The 12,955-nt window shown below is 54.6% G+C and overlaps 2 non-coding genes across 2 annotated transcripts; both read left to right on the top strand.

The window, feature by feature from the left end:
* Positions 1-7,841: 7,841 nt before the first annotated feature.
* On the top strand, positions 7,842-7,913 carry TRNAE-CUC (transfer RNA glutamic acid (anticodon CUC)). Its single transcript has one exon. It is a non-coding gene; the product is annotated as a tRNA-Glu (tRNA).
* A 4,506-nt stretch (positions 7,914-12,419) lies between these two features.
* Positions 12,420-12,491, top strand: TRNAE-CUC (transfer RNA glutamic acid (anticodon CUC)). Its single transcript has one exon. It is a non-coding gene; the product is annotated as a tRNA-Glu (tRNA).
* Positions 12,492-12,955: the final 464 nt, after the last annotated feature.

The raw sequence follows: 12,955 nt of genomic DNA, 5'->3' as shown, positions 1-12,955 counted from the left end.
TGGTAGCAGCTGGACACTATCGTCTGGGCTTCTGCTTCGTTAAGGGCCAAAAAATGCTCCGCCATCCATCGGCCTGGTTTTCTCAGTTGCGCTGAGCCTTGTCAAGCTTTTCGCGCTTTTAGGCCCACATGGTCAACTCGGCCAGCTGTTAAGAGACTAGGATAACCCACTGCTAACCAGCTGTAGCTAGAAGTGCCTCCTTCACCCCATTTTGGAGACCTTGGTTCTGACGGAAGAAAGCCGTATTTGCCCACTCCAAAGTGCATCAACGCCATCTTGGGTATTTGCCATTGACTTCGTCTCGTCTTGCCTGGGAAGAACGGGGCACACCTCTCCCTGGTGGTCTAGTGGCTAGGATTCGGCGCTCTCACCGCCGCGGCCTGGGTTCGATTCCCGGTCAGGGAATTCTTCTTTGCCCTGGTAGCAGCTGGACACTATCGTCTGGGCTTCTGCTTCGTTAAGGGCCAAAAAATGCTCCGCCATCCATCGGCCTGGTTTTCTCAGTTGCGCTGAGCCTTGTCAAGCTTTTCGCGCTTTTAGGCCCACATGGTCAACTCGGCCAGCTGTTAAGAGACTAGGATAACCCACTGCTAACCAGCTGTAGCTAGAAGTGCCTCCTTCACCCCATTTTGGAGACCTTGGTTCTGACGGAAGAAAGCCGTATTTGCCCACTCCAAAGTGCATCAACGCCATCTTGGGTATTTGCCATTGACTTCGTCTCGCTAGCCTGGGAAAAACGGGGCACACCTCTCCCTGGTGGTCTAGTGGCTAGGATTCGGCGCTCTCACCGCCGCGGCCCGGGTTCAATTCCCGGTCAGGGAATTCTTCTTTGCCCTGGTAGCAGCTGGACACTATCGTCTGGGCTTCTGCTTCGTTAAGGGCCAAAAAATGCTCCGCCATCCATCGGCCTGGTTTTCTCAGTTGCGCTGAGCCTTGTCAAGCTTTTCGCGCTTTTAGGCCCACATGGTCAACTCGGCCAGCTGTTAAGAGACTAGGATAAAACACTGCTAACCAGCTGTAGCTAGAAGTGCCTCCTTCACCCCATTTTGGAGACCTTGGTTCTGACGGAAGAAAGCCGTATTTGCCCACTCCAAAGTGCATCAACGCCATCTTGGGTATTTGCCATTGACTTCGTCTCGTCTTGCCTGGGAAGAACGGGGCACACCTCTCCCTGGTGGTCTAGTGGCTAGGATTCGGCGCTCTCACCGCCGCGGCCCGGGTTCGATTCCCGGTCAGGGAATTCTTCTTTGCCCTGGTAGCAGCTGGACACTATCGTCTGGGCTTCTGCTTCGTTAAGGGCCAAAAAATGCTCCGCCATCCATCGGCCTGGTTTTCTCAGTTCCGCTGAGCCTTGTCAAGCTTTTCGCGCTTTTAGGCCCACATGGTCAACTCGGCCAGCTGTTAAGAGACTAGGATAACCCACTGCTAACCAGCTGTAGCTAGAAGTGCCTCCTTCACCCCATTTTGGAGACCTTGGTTCTGACGGAAGAAACCCGTATTTGCCCACTCCAAAGTGCATCAACGCCATCTTGGATATTTGCCATTGACTTTCGTCTCGCTAGCCTGGGAAGAACAGGGCACACCTCTCCCTGGTGGTCTAGTGGCTAGGATTCGGCGCTCTCACCGCCGCGGCCCGGGTTCGATTCCCGGTCAGGGAATTCTTCTTTGCCCTGGTAGCAGCTGGACACTATCGTCTGGGCTTCTGCTTCGTTAAGGGCCAAAAAATGCTCCGCCATCCATCGGCCTGGTTTTCTCAGTTCCGCTGAGCCTTGTCAAGCTTTTCGCGCTTTTAGGCCCACATGGCCAACTCGGCCAGCTGTTAAGAGACTAGGATAACCCACTGCTAACCAGCTGTAGCTAGAAGTGCCTCCTTCACCCCATTTTGGAGACCTTGGTTCTGACGGAAGAAAGCCGTATTTGCCCACTCCAAAGTGCATCAACGCCATCTTGGGTGTTTGCCATTGACTTCGTCTCGCTAGCCTGGGAAAAACAGGGCACACCTCTCCCTGGTGGTCTAGTGGCTAGGATTCGGCGCTCTCACCGCCGCGGCCCGGGTTCGATTCCCGGTCAGGGAATTCTTCTTTGCCCTGGTAGCAGCTGGACACTATCGTCTGGGCTTCTGCTTCGTTAAGGGCCAAAAAATGCTCCGCCATCCATCGGCCTGGTTTTCTCAGTTGCGCTGAGCCTTGTCAACCTTTTCGCGCTTTTAGGCCCACATGGTCAACTCGGCCAGCTGTTAAGAGACTAGGATAACCCACTGCTAACCAGCTGTAGCTAGAAGTGCCTCCTTCACCCCATTTTGGAGACCTTGGTTCTGACGGAAGAAAGCCGTATTTGCCCACTCCAAAGTGCATCAACGCCATCTTGGGTATTTGCCATTGACTTCGTCTCGCTAGCCTGGGAAGAACGGGGCACACCTCTCCCTGGTGGTCTAGTGGCTAGGATTCGGCGCTCTCACCGCCGCGGCCCGGGTTCGATTCCCGGTCAGGGAATTCTTCTTTGCCCTGGTAGCAGCTGGACACTATCGTCTGGGCTTCTGCTTCGTTAAGGACCAAAAAATGCTCCGCCATCCATCGGCCTGGTTTTCTCAGTTCCACTGAGCCTTGTCAAGCTTTTCGCGCTTTTACACCCACATGGCCAACTCGGCCAGCTGTTAAGAGACTAGGATAACCCACTGCTAACCAGCTGTAGCTAGAAGTGCCTCCTTCACCCCATTTTGGAGACCTTGGTTCTGACGGAAGAAAGCCGTATTTGCCCACTCCAAAGTGCATCAACGCCATCTTGGGTATTTGCCATTGACTTCGTCTCGCTAGCCTGGGAAGAACAGGGCACACCTCTCCCTGGTGGTCTAGTGGCTAGGATTCGGCGCTCTCACCGCCGCGGCCCGGGTTCGATTCCCGGTCAGGGAATTCTTCTTTGCCCTGGTAGCAGCTGGACACTATCGTCTGGGCTTCTGCTTCGTTAAGGGCCAAAAAATGCTCCGCCATCCATCGGCCTGGTTTTATCAGTTCCGCTGAGCCTTGTCAAGCTTTTCGCGCTTTTAGGCCCACATGGTCAACTCGGCCAGCTGTTAAGAGACTAGGATAACCCACTGCTAACCAGCTGTAGCTAGAAGTGCCTCCTTCACCCCATTTTGGAGACCTTGGTTCTGACGGAAGAAACCCGTATTTGCCCACTCCAAAGTGCATCAACGCCATCTTGGGTATTTGCCATTGACTTCGTCTCGCTAGCCTGGGAAGAACAGGGCACACCTCTCCCTGGTGGTCTAGTGGCTAGGATTCGGCGCTCTCACCGCCGCGGCCCGGGTTCGATTCCCGGTCAGGGAATTCTTCTTTGCCCTGGTAGCAGCTGGACACTATCGTCTGGGCTTCTGCTTCGTTAAGGGCCAAAAAATGCTCCGCCATCCATCGGCCTGGTTTTCTCAGTTCCGCTGAGCCTTGTCAAGCTTTTCGCGCTTTTAGGCCCACATGGCCAACTCGGCCAGCTGTTAAGAGACTAGGATAACCCACTGCTAACCAGCTGTAGCTAGAAGTGCCTCCTTCACCCCATTTTGGAGACCTTGGTTCTGACGGAAGAAAGCCGTATTTGCCCACTCCAAAGTGCATCAACGCCATCTTGGGTATTTGCCATTGACTTCGTCTCGCTAGCCTGGGAAAAACGGGGCACACCTCTCCCTGGTGGTCTAGTGGCTAGGATTCGGCGCTCTCACTGCCGCGGCCCGGGTTCGATTCCCGGTCAGGGAATTCTTCTTTGCCCTGGTAGCAGCTGGACACTATCGTCTGGGCTTCTGCTTCGTTAAGGGCCAAAAAATGCTCCGCCATCCATCGGCCTGGTTTTCTCAGTTGCGCTGAGCCTTGTCAAGCTTTTCGCGCTTTTAGGCCCACATGGTCAACTCGGCCAGCTGTTAAGAGACTAGGATAACCCACTGCTAACCAGCTGTAGCTAGAAGTGCCTCCTTCACCCCATTTTGGAGACCTTGGTTCTGACGGAAGAAAGCCGTATTTGCCCACTCCAAAGTGCATCAACGCCATCTTGGGTATTTGCCATTGACTTCGTCTCGCTAGCCTGGGAAGAACAGGGCACACCTCTCCCTGGTGGTCTAGTGGCTAGGATTCGGCGCTCTCACCGCCGCGGCCCGGGTTCGATTCCCGGTCAGGGAATTCTTCTTTGCCCTGGTAGCAGCTGGACACTATCGTCTGGGCTTCTGCTTCGTTAAGGGCCAAAAAATGCTCCGCCATCCATCGGCCTGGTTTTCTCAGTTCCGCTGAGCCTTGTCAAGCTTTTCGCGCTTTTAGGCCCACATGGCCAACTCGGCCAGCTGTTAAGAGACTAGGATAACCCACTGCTAACCAGCTGTAGCTAGAAGTGCCTCCTTCACCCCATTTTGGAGACCTTGGTTCTGACGGAAGAAAGCCGTATTTGCCCACTCCAAAGTGCATCAACGCCATCTTGGGTGTTTGCCATTGACTTCATCTCGCTAGCCTGGGAAAAACGGGGCACACCTCTCCCTGGTGGTCTAGTGGCTAGGATTCGGCGCTCTCACCGCCGCGGCCCGGGTTCGATTCCCGGTCAGGGAATTCTTCTTTGCCCTGGTAGCAGCTGGACACTATCGTCTGGGCTTCTGCTTCGTTAAGGGCCAAAAAATGCTCCGCCATCCATCGGCCTGGTTTTCTCAGTTGCGCTGAGCCTTGTCAAGCTTTTCGCGCTTTTAGGCCCACATGGTCAACTCGGCCAGCTGTTAAGAGACTAGGATAACCCACTGCTAACCAGCTGTAGCTAGAAGTGCCTCCTTCACCCCATTTTGGAGACCTTGGTTCTGACGGAAGAAAGCCGTATTTGCCCACTCCAAAGTGCATCAACGCCATCTTGGGTATTTGCCATTGACTTCGTCTCGCTAGCCTGGGAAGAACGGGGCACACCTCTCCCTGGTGGTCTAGTGGCTAGGATTCGGCGCTCTCACCGCCGCGGCCCGGGTTCGATTCCCGGTCAGGGAATTCTTCTTTGCCCTGGTAGCAGCTGGACACTATCGTCTGGGCTTCTGCTTCGTTAAGGACCAAAAAATGCTCCGCCATCCATCGGCCTGGTTTTCTCAGTTCCACTGAGCCTTGTCAAGCTTTTCGCGCTTTTACACCCACATGGCCAACTCGGCCAGCTGTTAAGAGACTAGGATAACCCACTGCTAACCAGCTGTAGCTAGAAGTGCCTCCTTCACCCCATTTTGGAGACCTTGGTTCTGACGGAAGAAAGCCGTATTTGCCCACTCCAAAGTGCATCAACGCCATCTTGGGTATTTGCCATTGACTTCGTCTCGCTAGCCTGGGAAGAAAAGGGCACACCTCTCCCTGGTGGTCTAGTGGCTAGGATTCGGCGCTCTCACCGCCGCGGCCCGGGTTCGATTCCCGGTCAGGGAATTCTTCTTTGCCCTGGTAGCAGCTGGACACTATCGTCTGGGCTTCTGCTTCGTTAAGGGCCAAAAAATGCTCCGCCATCCATCGGCCTGGTTTTCTCAGTTCCGCTGAGCCTTGTCAAGCTTTTCGCGCTTTTAGGCCCACATGGCCAACTCGGCCAGCTGTTAAGAGACTAGGATAACCCACTGCTAACCAGCTGTAGCTAGAAGTGCATCCTTCACCCCATTTTGGAGACCTTGGTTCTGACGGAAGAAAGCCGTATTTGCCCACTCCAAAGTGCATCAACGCCATCTTGGGTATTTGCCATTGACTTCGTCTCGCTAGCCTGGGAAGAACGGGGCACACCTCTCCCTGGTGGTCTAGTGGCTAGGATTCGGCGCTCTCACCGCCGCGGCCCGGGTTCGATTCCCGGTCAGGGAATTCTTCTTTGCCCTGGTAGCAGCTGGACACTATCGTCTGGGCTTCTGCTTCGTTAATGGCCAAAAAATGCTCCGCCATCCATCGGCCTGGTTTTCTCAGTTGCGCTGAGCCTTGTCAAGCTTTTCGCGCTTTTAGGCCCACATGGTCAACTCGGCCAGCTGTTAAGAGACTAGGATAACCCACTGCTAACCAGCTGTAGCTAGAAGTGCCTCCTTCACCCCATTTTGGAGACCTTGGTTCTGACGGAAGAAAGCCGTATTTGCCCACTCCAAAGTGCATCAACGCCATCTTGGGTATTTGCCATTGACTTCGTCTCGCTAGCCTGGGAAGAACGGGGCACACCTCTCCCTGGTGGTCTAGTGGCTAGGATTCGGCGCTCTCACCGCCGCGGCCCGGGTTCGATTCCCGGTCAGGGAATTCTTCTTTGCCCTGGTAGCAGCTGGACACTATCGTCTGGGCTTCTGCTTCGTTAAGGGCCAAAAAATGCTCCGCCATCCATCGGCCTGGTTTTCTCAGTTGCGCTGAGCCTTGTCAAGCTTTTCGCGCTTTTAGGCCCACATGGTCAACTCGGCCAGCTGTTAAGAGACTAGGATAACCCACTGCTAACCAGCTGTAGCTAGAAGTGCCTCCTTCACCCCATTTTGGAGACCTTGGTTCTGACGGAAGAAAGCCGTATTTGCCCACTCCAAAGTGCATCAACGCCATCTTGGGTATTTGCCATTGACTTCGTCTCGCTAGCCTGGGAAGAACAGGGCACACCTCTCCCTGGTGGTCTAGTGGCTAGGATTCGGCGCTCTCACCGCCGCGGCCCGGGTTCGATTCCCGGTCAGGGAATTCTTCTTTGCCCTGGTAGCAGCTGGACACTATCGTCTGGGCTTCTGCTTCGTTAAGGGCCAAAAAATGCTCCGCCATCCATCGGCCTGGTTTTCTCAGTTCCGCTGAGCCTTGTCAAGCTTTTCGCGCTTTTAGGCCCACATGGCCAACTCGGCCAGCTGTTAAGAGACTAGGATAACCCACTGCTAACCAGCTGTAGCTAGAAGTGCCTCCTTCACCCCATTTTGGAGACCTTGGTTCTGACGGAAGAAAGCCGTATTTGCCCACTCCAAAGTGCATCAACGCCATCTTGGGTATTTGCCATTGACTTCGTCTCGCTAGCCTGGGAAGAACATGGCACACCTCTCCCTGGTGGTCTAGTGGCTAGGATTCGGCGCTCTCCCCGCTGCGGCCCGGGTTCGATTCCCGGTCAGGGAATTCTTCTTTGCCCTGGTAGCAGCTGGACACTATCGTCTGGGCTTCTGCTTCGTTAAGGGCCAAAAAATGCTCCGCCATCCATCGGCCTGGTTTTCTCAGTTCCGCTGAGCCTTGTCAAGCTTTTCGCGCTTTTAGGCCCACATGGCCAACTCGGCCAGCTGTTAAGAGACTAGGATAACCCACTGCTAACCAGCTGTAGCTAGAAGTGCCTCCTTCACCCCATTTTGGAGACCTTGGTTCTGACGGAAGAAAGCCGTATTTGCCCACTCCAAAGTGCATCAACGCCATCTTGGGTATTTGCCATTGACTTCGTCTCGCTAGCCTGGGAAAAACGGGGCACACCTCTCCCTGGTGGTCTAGTGGCTAGGATTCGGCGCTCTCACCGCCGCGGCCCGGGTTCGATTCCCGGTCAGGGAATTCTTCTTTGCCCTGGTAGCAGCTGGACACTATCGTCTGGGCTTCTGCTTCGTTAAGGGCCAAAAAATGCTCCGCCATCCATCGGCCTGGTTTTCTCAGTTGCGCTGAGCCTTGTCAAGCTTTTCGCGCTTTTAGGCCCACATGGTCAACTCGGCCAGCTGTTAAGAGACTAGGATAACCCACTGCTAACCAGCTGTAGCTAGAAGTGCCTCCTTCACCCCATTTTGGAGACCTTGGTTCTGACGGAAGAAAGTCGTATTTGCCCACTCCAAAGTGCATCAACGCCATCTTGGGTATTTGCCATTGACTTCGTCTCGCTAGCCTGGGAAGAACGGGGCACACCTCTCCCTGGTGGTCTAGTGGCTAGGATTCGGCGCTCTCACCGCCGTGGCCCGGGTTCGATTCCCGGTCAGGGAATTCTTCTTTGCCCTGGTAGCAGCTGGACACTATCGTCTGGGCTTCTGCTTCGTTAAGGGCCAAAAAATGCTCCGCCATCCATCGGCCTGGTTTTCTCAGTTCCGCTGAGCCTTGTCAAGCTTTTCGCGCTTTTACACCCACATGGCCAACTCGGCCAGCTGTTAAGAGACTAGGATAACCCACTGCTAACCAGCTGTAGCTAGAAGTGCCTCCTTCACCCCATTTTGGAGACCTTGGTTCTGACGGAAGAAAGCCGTATTTGCCCACTCCAAAGTGCATCAACGCCATCTTGGGTATTTGCCATTGACTTCGTCTTGCTAGCCTGGGAAGAACAGGGCACACCTCTCCCTGGTGGTCTAGTGGCTAGGATTCGGCGCTCTCACCGCCGCGGCCCGGGTTCGATTCCCGGTCAGGGAATTCTTCTTTGCCCTGGTAGCAGCTGGACACTATCGTCTGGGCTTCTGCTTCGTTAAGGGCCAAAAAATGCTCCGCCATCCATCGGCCTGGTTTTCTCAGTTCCGCTGAGCCTTGTCAAGCTTTTCGCGCTTTTAGGCCCACATGGCCAACTCGGCCAGCTGTTAAGAGACTAGGATAACCCACTGCTAACCAGCTGTAGCTAGAAGTGCCTCCTTCACCCCATTTTGGAGACCTTGGTTCTGACGGAAGAAAGCCGTATTTGCCCACTCCAAAGTGCATCAACGCCATCTTGGGTATTTGCCATTGACTTCGTCTCGCTAGCCTGGGAAAAACGGGGCACACCTCTCCCTGGTGGTCTAGTGGCTAGGATTCGGCGCTCTCACCGCCGCGGCCCGGGTTCGATTCCCGGTCAGGGAATTCTTCTTTGCCCTGGTAGCAGCTGGACACTATCGTCTGGGCTTCTGCTTCGTTAAGGGCCAAAAAATGCTCCGCCATCCATCGGCCTGGTTTTCTCAGTTGCGCTGAGCCTTGTCAAGCTTTTCGCGCTTTTAGGCCCACATGGTCAACTCGGCCAGCTGTTAAGAGACTAGGATAACCCACTGCTAACCAGCTGTAGCTAGAAGTGCCTCCTTCACCCCATTTTGGAGACCTTGGTTCTGACGGAAGAAAGCCGTATTTGCCCACTCCAAAGTGCATCAACGCCATCTTGGGTATTTGCCATTGACTTCGTCTCGCTAGCCTGGGAAGAACGGGGCACACCTCTCCCTGGTGGTCTAGTGGCTAGGATTCGGCGCTCTCACCGCCGCGGCCCGGGTTCGATTCCCGGTCAGGGAATTCTTCTTTGCCCTGGTAGCAGCTGGACACTATCGTCTGGGCTTCTGCTTCGTTAAGGGCCAAAAAATGCTCCGCCATCCATCGGCCTGGTTTTCTCAGTTCCGCTGAGCCTTGTCAAGCTTTTCGCGCTTTTACACCCACATGGCCAACTCGGCCAGCTGTTAAGAGACTAGGATAACCCACTGCTAACCAGCTGTAGCTAGAAGTGCCTCCTTCACCCCATTTTGGAGACCTTGGTTCTGACGGAAGAAAGCCGTATTTGCCCACTCCAAAGTGCATCAACGCCATCTTGGGTATTTGCCATTGACTTCGTCTCGCTAGCCTGGGAAGAACAGGGCACACCTCTCCCTGGTGGTCTAGTGGCTAGGATTCGGCGCTCTCACCGCCGCGGCCCGGGTTCGATTCCCGGTCAGGGAATTCTTCTTTGCCCTGGTAGCAGCTGGACACTATCGTCTGGGCTTCTGCTTCGTTAAGGGCCAAAAAATGCTCCGCCATCCATCAGCCTGGTTTTCTCAGTTCCGCTGAGCCTTGTCAAGCTTTTCGCGCTTTTAGGCCCACATGGCCAACTCGGCCAGCTGTTAAGAGACTAGGATAACCCACTGCTAACCAGCTGTAGCTAGAAGTGCCTCCTTCACCCCATTTTGGAGACCTTGGTTCTGACGGAAGAAAGCCGTATTTGCCCACTCCAAAGTGCATCAATGCCATCTTGGGTATTTGCCATTGACTTCGTCTCGCTAGCCTGGGAAGAACGGGGCACACCTCTCCCTGGTGGTCTAGTGGCTAGGATTCGGCGCTCTCACCGCCGCGGCCCGGGTTCGATTCCCGGTCAGGGAATTCTTCTTTGCCCTGGTAGCAGCTGGACACTATCGTCTGGGCTTCTGCTTCGATAAGGGCCAAAAAATGCTCCGCCATCCATCGGCCTGGTTTTCTCAGTTGCGCTGAGCCTTGTCAAGCTTTTCGCGCTTTTAGGCCCACATGGCCAACTCGGCCAGCTGTTAAGAGACTAGGATAACCCACTGCTAACCAGCTGTAGCTAGAAGTGCCTCCTTCACCCCATTTTGGAGACCTTGGTTCTGACGGAAGAAAGCCGTATTTGCCCACTCCAAAGTGCATCAACGCCATCTTGGGTATTTGCCATTGACTTCGTCTCGCTAGCCTGGGAAAAACGGGGCACACCTCTCCCTGGTGGTCTAGTGGCTAGGATTCGGCGCTCTCACCGCCGCGGTCCGGGTTCGATTCCCGGTCAGGGAATTCTTCTTTGCCCTGGTAGCAGCTGGACACTATCGTCTGGGCTTCTGCTTCGTTAAGGGCCAAAAAATGCTCCGCCATCCATCGGCCTGGTTTTCTCAGTTGCGCTGAGCCTTGTCAAGCTTTTCGCGCTTTTAGGCCCACATGGTCAACTCGGCCAGCTGTTAAGAGACTAGGATAACCCACTGCTAACCAGCTGTAGCTAGAAGTGCCTCCTTCACCCCATTTTGGAGACCTTGGTTCTGACGGAAGAAAGCCGTATTTGCCCACTCCAAAGTGCATCAACGCCATCTTGGGTATTTGCCATTGACTTCGTCTCGCTAGCCTGGGAAGAACGGGGCACACCTCTCCCTGGTGGTCTAGTGGCTAGGATTCGGCGCTCTCACCGCCGCGGCCCGGGTTCGATTCCCGGTCAGGGAATTCTTCTTTGCCCTGGTAGCAGCTGGACACTATCGTCTGGGCTTCTGCTTCGTTAAGGGCCAAAAAATGCTCCGCCATCCATCGGCCTGGTTTTCTCAGTTCCGCTGAGCCTTGTCAAGCTTTTCGCGCTTTTACACCCACATGGCCAACTCGGCCAGCTGTTAAGAGACTAGGATAACCCACTGCTAACCAGCTGTAGCTAGAAGTGCCTCCTTCACCCCATTTTGGAGACCTTGGTTCTGACGGAAGAAAGCCGTATTTGCCCACTCCAAAGTGCATCAACGCCATCTTGGGTATTTGCCATTGACTTCGTCTCGCTAGCCTGGGAAGAACAGGGCACACCTCTCCCTGGTGGTCTAGTGGCTAGGATTCGGCGCTCTCACCGCCGCGGCCCGGGTTCGATTCCCGGTCAGGGAATTCTTCTTTGCCCTGGTAGCAGCTGGACACTATCGTCTGGGCTTCTGCTTCGTTAAGGGCCAAAAAATACTCCGCCATCCATCAGCCTGGTTTTCTCAGTTCCGCTGAGCCTTGTCAAGCTTTTCGGCCCACATGGCCAACTCGGCCAGCTGTTAAGAGACTAGGATAACCCACTGCTAACCAGCTGTAGCTAGAAGTGCCTCCTTCACCCCATTTTGGAGACCTTGGTTCTGACGGAAGAAAGCCGTATTTGCCCACTCCAAAGTGCATCAACGCCATCTTGGGTATTTGCCATTGACTTCGTCTCGCTAGCCTGGGAAGAACGGGGCACACCTCTCCCTGGTGGTCTAGTGGCTAGGATTCGGCGCTCTCACCGCCGCGGCCCGGGTTCGATTCCCGGTCAGGGAATTCTTCTTTGCCCTGGTAGCAGCTGGACACTATCGTCTGGGCTTCTGCTTCGATAAGGGCCAAAAAATGCTCCGCCATCCATCGGCCTGATTTTCTCAGTTGCGCTGAGCCTTGTCAAGCTTTTCGCGCTTTTAGGCCCACATGGCCAACTCGGCCAGCTGTTAAGAGACTAGGATAACCCACTGCTAACCAGCTGTAGCTAGAAGTGCCTCCTTCACCCCATTTTGGAGACCTTGGTTCTGACGGAAGAAAGCCGTATTTGCCCACTCCAAAGTGCATCAACGCCATCTTGGGTATTTGCCATTGACTTCGTCTCGCTAGCCTGGGAAAAACGGGGCACACCTCTCCCTGGTGGTCTAGTGGCTAGGATTCGGCGCTCTCACCGCCGCGGCCCGGGTTCGATTCCCGGTCAGGGAATTCTTCTTTGCCCTGGTAGCAGCTGGACACTATCGTCTGGGCTTCTGCTTCGTTAAGGGCCAAAAAATGCTCCGCCATCCATCGGCCTGGTTTTCTCAGTTGCGCTGAGCCTTGTCAAGCTTTTCGCGCTTTTAGGCCCACATGGTCAACTCGGCCAGCTGTTAAGAGACTAGGATAACCCACTGCTAACCAGCTGTAGCTAGAAGTGCCTCCTTCACCCCATTTTGGAGACCTTGGTTCTGACGGAAGAAAGCCGTATTTGCCCACTCCAAAGTGCATCAACGCCATCTTGGGTATTTGCCATTGACTTCGTCTCGCTAGCCTGGGAAGAACATGGCACACCTCTCCCTGGTGGTCTAGTGGCTAGGATTCGGCGCTCTCACCGCCGTGGCCCGGGTTCGATTCCCGGTCAGGGAATTCTTCTTTGCCCTGGTAGCAGCTGGACACTATCGTCTGGGCTTCTGCTTCGTTAAGGGCCAAAAAATGCTCCGCCATCCATCGGCCTGGTTTTCTCAGTTGCGCTGAGCCTTGTCAAGCTTTTCGCGCTTTTAGGCCCACATGGTCAACTCGGCCAGCTGTTAAGAGACTAGGATAACCCACTGCTAACCAGCTGTAGCTAGAAGTGCCTCCTTCACCCCATTTTGGAGACCTTGGTTCTGATGGAAGAAAGCCGTATTTGCCCACTCCAAAGTGCATCAACGCCATCTTGGGTATTTGCCATTGACTTCGTCTCGCTTGCCTGGGAAGAACGGGGCACACCTCTCCCTGGTGGTCTAGTGGCTAGGATTCGGCGCTCTCACCGCCGCGGCCCGGGTTCGATTCCCGGTCAGGGAATTCTTCTTTGCCCTGGTAGCAGCTGGACACTATCATCTGGGCTTCTG

Source organism: Lithobates pipiens, unplaced genomic scaffold, assembly GCF_037356315.1.
Source record: "Lithobates pipiens isolate NorthernLeopardFrog02 unplaced genomic scaffold, aLitPip1_a1.2 Scaffold_1, whole genome shotgun sequence".
Taxonomy (NCBI): domain Eukaryota; kingdom Metazoa; phylum Chordata; class Amphibia; order Anura; family Ranidae; genus Lithobates; species Lithobates pipiens.
This window is presented reverse-complemented; position numbering and strand designations above follow the sequence as displayed.